This window comes from Triticum dicoccoides, chromosome 7B (genome assembly GCF_002162155.2).
Source record: "Triticum dicoccoides isolate Atlit2015 ecotype Zavitan chromosome 7B, WEW_v2.0, whole genome shotgun sequence".
NCBI classification, from domain to species: Eukaryota; Viridiplantae; Streptophyta; class Magnoliopsida; order Poales; family Poaceae; genus Triticum; species Triticum dicoccoides.
In genome coordinates, this window is record NC_041393.1 from 185,498,075 (window position 1) to 185,505,297 (window position 7,223).

A 7,223-nucleotide genomic window follows, 5' to 3' on the forward strand; every position below is an offset into this window, starting at 1 on the left:
CAGGAGACTCACCTTATGGCACCTCTCCCTCTTTTTTATAAGCAGGCGTCTGTAGGGACTGCCGCCTCTCATACTGCGGAAGTCTCCGAACTGAAGCAGAGTCTAGAGCGTGCCGAAGAAGAACTTAGCCAATTGAAAAAGCAGTTGGAGGATAACCAAGGTATGCAAAAAACCTTGTTCGCGTTCAGCGCGAATGAATAATTGATTATGATGAAGATATTTTCATGATGTGCTCTACGGGCGATGGCAAAGTCGAGGCTCTTAAAAAGGCTGTGGTCGAGGCCGAGAAGAAGGCAGCCGCCGAGCAGGCTCTTCGTGAAAAGCACGAGGCCAGGGTTATTGAGGCAGAGCAAGAGCTCCAAGAGGCCGTGAAGAAATGCGAGACCTTGGATCAGAGTTTAGCAAAGAAAGAATCCAAACTCACCAAGGCTCGTCAAGCCGCACGTGATGCTCGGGGGGAAGCCCAAGGCGCCCTGCAGGAAATCCAGGAGGTGAGGAAGATCGCGACGGGTAAGGGTTTTTCTATGCAAAGCAAAATATTTGAAGGGAGAAAATCACGTTACTAATTTGAATTTGGATTTTCTCCAGGGGTATTTGCAGAACTATCGTGCATCATATCTGATGCCGCACAATTCTACCAAGCCGAAGAAAGGAGCACTACAGAGAAGCTCTTCTGGTTGCAGTATCTGGCACCAAAGTATCTAGTGCCCTTTGCCGACCAACTGAAGCAGCTGATCGAACTGCATAAGGCGGACGAACTAGCCATGAAGGATTTAATTATCTGGCTATGGCCTGCCGAGCCAATTCCCAGCAGCTACTTCGGGCTCGTAAAGCGGCTGGTAAGTGCCTACCCTCGACTTGAAGTCATCAAGTGGTCGGTCTGTATGGAGGGTGCGCGAATGGCCTTCGCCCGTGCGAAGGTGCACTGGGCGAAGATGGATGCTGAAAAGCTAATGACCGAAGGACCGCCTGAGGGGAAGGAGCACCGCAAGTCCGAGTTATATTATGATAGTGTCCTGAAAGGATCCCGACTTGTAGCGGAGCAATGTGCCAAGGACATTATATTCCCATAAATACATTCATGTTGTCCTATGTAATGTTCGAACAAGGTCATTTAAATGATATAATGCCTGTTATTTTGGAAATTTCACCTCTTGTGCGGTCGTTTTATATATTAACCCTGAGAGTTGGCCAGTCGTCGGCTTCTGCCCCTACATAGGAAATACGGGGGTGTTCGGGATGAACCTGAGCACTCTTTACCCCAGTTTTGGGTCCTTGAAGGAGGTGTCCAGCGCAACGAACCAGGCAATCGGACTATAAGGCTTTATCACCCTCGCTTAGCCATAGGAGTTTGACAAAAGAAAGGTAGGCGCAACCCCTGGTGTTTGGAAGACCGCACTAGGGGCTCTATAAGCACCTGATCGGGAGAGAAAGCCGATCCATCGCATGCTGCATTAGTTATCGAATAGTGCGGAAGAAATCCTTAAAGATTTTGTAACCTCTCATATAGCTGACCAGCTCTCGCCGTATCATGACAGTCAGTTTTCGGCTTTCTCTACTGAGGCGCTCGTCCCGAAGAACCGGGACGCAATCGCAGTAATTCTCCCTTTACTACCCTAGCCGATATAGCGGAACGTAGGGTAGCAAGCATAGGAGCCGGGCAACCCAACTATTGACCCAAGACATGATTTGGAGCCGATGCATATAATGCTATAAGTTCGGGGTGCCGAACGACCGTGAGGGTGTCCGAACTTTATTGCCGTATTATGGGTACAACGAGGCCCCTGGCATATTAAGGCATATCGTAGTGTACGGATGCCATTTGACAAAGAGTGTTAATAAGAAACAACAACAAATGAGCGTCATATAAAGCCACATGTTGTAATTGAATAATACGTCGATGCGTACGAGTACAGGTAATGTGATAAAAAGAAATATGACTTTGGAACCTGTTGAGACCAGGCGGGGGAGGCTGTGTGCGGATCCAGGTTGTAATCGGATGGTCATCGAGGGGAATATCTGAGGATTCCCTTATGTGTTCGAGCTGTTTCCCATCTTGGTATATTCATCCGTTCATGGGTCTGGTCGCCATGTCGCCAGTCGTGGCTTACTCAAAAGTGGACCTGCAAAGTAATGCAAAAACATTTGTTTGCCACGGAGCGGTTATGCCGCATTGCATGGCCTATCCTAGCTTTGCCTCCATCTACTGCCAGAGTGTTTGATTGAGCTCTTGACGAGCCGGGCTATCCTGCCGCGAAGTAGTTTGGACTCCTTTTATGGTGTCCAGAAGCTTGGCTGTCGACTCAAGGTTCGATTGAGAGATGCCACTCTGTGCTTCTACTGTTAAGGCGGCGGTGTACTCTTCGACATGGAGGGAGCGTTTGGCCTTGCCATTAACTGTTATGACGCCGCGCGGACCGGGCATCTTAAGTTTAAGGTAGGCATAATGTGGCACCACGTTGAATCGAGCAAACGCGGTTCGCCCGAGCAATGCATGATAGCTGCTGTGAAAGGGGACAATGTCAAAGATTAACTCTTCGTTGCGGTAGTTATCCTGTGGTCCCAAGACTACCTCCAGAGTGATGGAGCTTGTACAACGGGTCTCCACACCTGGTATAACACCTTTAAAGGTGGTTTTAGTGGGTTTGATCATTGAAGGATCGATACCCATCTTGCGCACTGTGTCCTGATATAGCAGGTTCAGACTGCTGCCTCCGTCCATAAGGACTCGTGTGAGGTGGAATTCATCAATTATTGGGTCAAGGACTAGTGCGGCTGAATTGCCCTGACTGGTATTGGCCGGACGATCCGTACGGTCAAAGGTGACCGGGCCGGGCGACCATGGGTTATATCTTGGGGCGACTGGCTCCGTTGCACCGACATCCTTAAGTGTGCACATCCGCTCCTGCTTGGGAATATGGGTGGCATTTACCATGTTCACTGTTTTGATTTGCGGGGGAAACTTCTTTTGCCCTCCTGTGTTCGGTGGTCGGGGCTCCTCATCGTCATCATCGCTTTGCGACCCTTCTCCTTGTTTTCGGCACCTGACCTGCCGGCTTGTTTGAAGACCCAACATTCTTTGTTGGTGTGGTTGGCTGGTGTTCCTGGGGTGCCATGAATTTGGCATGGACGGTCGAGTATACGGTCCAAACTGGACGTGCTCGGACTGTTTCTTTTGAATTGTTTCTTCCTTTGACCGGTAGTAGAGCCGCTGAATCCGGCATTGACGGTCGTGTCTTTGGCATTGTTGCCATTATTACGACGCTTGTGTTTGCTGCGTCTGGGCTTGCTGTTGTTATCTCTTGGTCCAGAAGTGCCAGGATTTCTTGATGTGCTGTTGTTGCGAGCCAACCAGCTGTCCTCGCCCGCACAGAAGCGGGTCATGAGCGTCGTAAGGGCTGCCATGGATTTCGGCTTCTCTTGGACGAGGTGTCGGGCAAGCCATTCGTCATGGATGTTATGCTTAAAGGCCGCTAGGGCTTCGGTGTCCGGACAGTCGATGATTTGGTTCTTTTTAGTTAAGAACCGAGTTCAGAATTTCCTGGCTGACTCTCCGGGCTGTTGGGTTATGTGACTTAAGTCATCAGCGTCCGGTGGCCGCACATAAGTGCCCTGGATGTTGTCGAGGAATGCGTCTTCCAGGTTTTCCCAACTACCGATGGAGTTTGCCGGCAGACTATTCAGCCAATGTCGAGCTGGTCCCTTGAGCTTTAGTGGGAGGTACTTGATGACATGCAGATCATCGCCGCGGGCCACGTGAATGTGGAGAAGGAAATCTTCAATCCATACCGTGGGGTCTATTGTCCCATCATATGGTTAGATGTTCACGGGCTTGAACCCTTCTAGGAATTCATGCTCCATTACTTCGTCAGTGAAGCATAGGGGGTGTGCGGCGCCTCTATGCCGGGCTACATCACGATGCAGTTCGAATGAGTCTGGTCTGTTGTATTTGCCCCGGCTGGATTTGTATTTAGTATATCCGGCGTGGCGGTCATTGTCGCGCGTTGGGGCGCGCCCCTGTGATCCGTAGATCGATCTTGAATGTCCTGCTTTTTTGTCCAATTCGTCTCGCAGGTCTTGCATGTAGCCCCGGGCCTTCGTGTTTTTTTTTGTTTGGCGACGGAGTGCGGGCTGGTATTCGGGCTGATATGCCGCTTTGTCTCGGCCACGGGGTGGCCGGTCAGCCGCATCCTGCGCTGGTAGTATAGGTTCTAGTGCCTCACCCTCGAATTGAGGTAACAACCTGCGCCTTGGGTAACTTTTAGTTGGGCGCTCGAGTCCATATTCCTCGGATGCCAGGACCTCAGTCCATCTATCAGTTAGCAGATCTTGATCAGCTTGAAGCTGCTGCTGTTTTTTCTTCAGGCTCTTTGCAGTGGCTATAAGCCGGTGCTTGAAGCGCTCCTGCTCGACGGGATCCTCAGGCACGATAAACTCCTCGTCGCCGAGGCTCACCTCGTCTTCGGAGAGGTGCATGTAATTGTCATCTTCTGAGTCTCCATCCATTGCCTGTTCATCGGGGCTAGCTTGCCCATCCTCCCATCCGGCTTGCTCGAAGCTTGGCTGGGCGGGATTGTTTTCGTCTTCAGCATCATCCGGAGTGCTATTGTCTCTTGTGCCAGTATCGATATTTTTGCTATGGTGGGGCTTAGAGAGGCGCCACTGACACCGGTGCTTAGATTGCTTCTCAAGGGGATTATCCTCTGTTGCCTCATCGCCATTGCTTTCTTTGGGTGTGTCCACCATATATAGTACTCCTGGGAGTACATACTCCTACACAGGTCTCTTGTTGTTTCGTTCGCCCATTCCATCGCTCACCCCGCATTCCTTTATTTTGCCTGTTAATTAACTAAAATAATAATACGTGAAAAAAAAATCTAACTAAACAAGGTCATTGCTCCGATTTTCCTGGAGGTTTATTGTTTAGCTGGCGACCTTATCCAGATGAACGCATATCGATCTCTTCTCCCGTGTCATTATCGGCGGCGGCGACGGCGACGATGGCGGCTTGCATCGTGGTTGGGGGCGTGATATTGGCCGCAAAAGAAGAGCTCGCTCGACGGCGTCCTCCACTGCAGTACGTGGTTCCTCTTCTCACCGGCCAACGGCCTCAACATCAATGACCAGGTTCGTTTCTGCCGCGCGAAGACCATACTCGAAATCAAATCTACGGTTCGCTCACATCTCCTCTTCTTCAAGCATCCAGGTCGTCGGCTTCACCTGCAGCGCAGCTACTTGAAGAGCGCCATGCAAGAGAACAACGACGCCCAGTTTTTCCCACTCGACGTAGGAGTCTAATCCGAGTTCTTCCAACCCATAAGCAGCTGGTTTGGAAGCCCACTAATCAAGTAATACTAGGTACCTTTTCGATTTGTCTCATTACCATCTAGTACATACATAAATTCCTCATGGCAGAAATTTAATCCCGTTGAGCGCCATTGATTCTGGCGGCTCTCCTTCTGACTTCTTTCGGGTAAACAGGGCAGAAACCACCACGGATCCGATGCGACATGTTTGCGTGTGCAATATTTTCTGCATTTTTCCTTCTTTATAATGCTGTGGTCATTGATATCAAATATTTGGTATATTCATCGCGCGTTAGTGAGAATATGAGCCAAATCCATCATGCCCTGAGTGTAGTTCTAGTAAACTAGATGAGTATATTCATCAATGAAATCAGGATATACATCCACCTTCGTTTAATTGCCGTGGCCACTGTTCAATTGATTGGAGAACCAGAGGAGACTCACCTTCTCTCACCCCAGCTACCTAATTAAACTCTTATTCTTCAAGATCTACACAAATTTTCATATATCAGGTCAGCTACTGTCCTTCCTCGTGTAAACAAACTTTGAAGCTCTTTTTACTCTATTTCTTTGTGGATGCTTGGTACACGTAGTTCAGTTTTTTCGTATATATAGCCAGGGACTTTGATATATTGTACAGTTATACAAATAATTTTTCAAGCAAATCTAACTTATGTTGCTAATTGTTTCCATTGAATATCCATGGATGCAATGCATGTAGGTTTGTGTGACTGAGGAGCAACTCCATGCGATGTACAGAAGCATATCTGCAGTTTCCCGGAAGACATAATCCTTCTTTTCTCCATTTTTTTGTAGCATTTAAAACTTTTTGAAGATGTAAAAATAGTTGCATAGTCCAGTTTTCTTGATCAGTATAAATGTTTCTGCTATATGCAAATTTCTGTACAACGAGTGCATCTTTTAAGCATGTTCTGCTAGATAGACCAATACTTCTATCTGAAGTAGTATACACTTCTTTGGCAATATTAATATGTATTTCTTTGGTTACAAGCACTGTATAGTTCTTCGAATGATAAGCAATAGTATGTGAAAAGGTTGCATATGCTTTTTGAATGATACTAACTATATACTTAAAAAAAAGAGGTCATGCTGAAGTATATACTGTTTTTAATCCCATGAAGTATATACTTCAAATCCAGTGAAGCTGTTTTAATCCCATGAAGTATATAATGCTTTATATCCAGTGAAGTATACTGCTTTAAGTTCAATGAAGTATATAGTTGTTTTTTAAACAAGTAGTATATACTTCTTATGTATCATCCACTGAAGTATATACCACCTTAAATAAGGACTATATAACACATACTTCATTTAATTGTATCATATAACTGAAAAAGCTGCAGTATATATTACGTAAAACAGTATATGCTCCTTACAAAATTAGTATATATAGTCCTTACAAAAATAAGTACATACCTCCTTCTAATAAAAAAAAGTTAGCATATACTTGAAAAAAACAGTATTTACCTGTTCCAAGGAAAATGGAGTGTACACCTTTTGAGATTATTGAGGTACATACTCCTTCAGAAGTGAAACTACAGTACTGAATATACTACAGTACATAGATGGACACAAACAAACCCATGCAATCTTCCAAGTTGCTACGTATAGGACCAATTCAATCGGCACCAAGGATCTCTAATTCTCCTTCCAAACGCAAGCACTCTATTTGAAACGTGATATACTCCTAAGGAAAGGTGATATACTTCCTTCCGAAATAACAACTCTTAAATTGATTCCTATTTTCTAGCGGGTCAAGATGGCCGTTCCTCCCTTCCAGGTCACCACATGGACCCACCTTATATACCGATTATTTTTCTGCCATTTTTACGTTGGTTCTCAGCTGTTTATCTTATCCATCAGGGGTGGGAGTACATACTCGTGGGAGTATAAAAA

At 46.6% G+C, this 7,223-nt stretch overlaps 1 long non-coding RNA gene across 1 annotated transcript; it reads left to right on the forward strand.

The window, feature by feature from the left end:
* The first annotated feature begins 5,062 nt into the window (after positions 1-5,062).
* LOC119335980 lies at positions 5,063-6,312 on the forward strand. The gene is made up of 3 exons (XR_005162145.1): positions 5,063-5,127; positions 5,207-5,358; positions 6,028-6,312. It is a non-coding gene; the product is annotated as an uncharacterized LOC119335980 (long non-coding RNA).
* Positions 6,313-7,223: the final 911 nt, after the last annotated feature.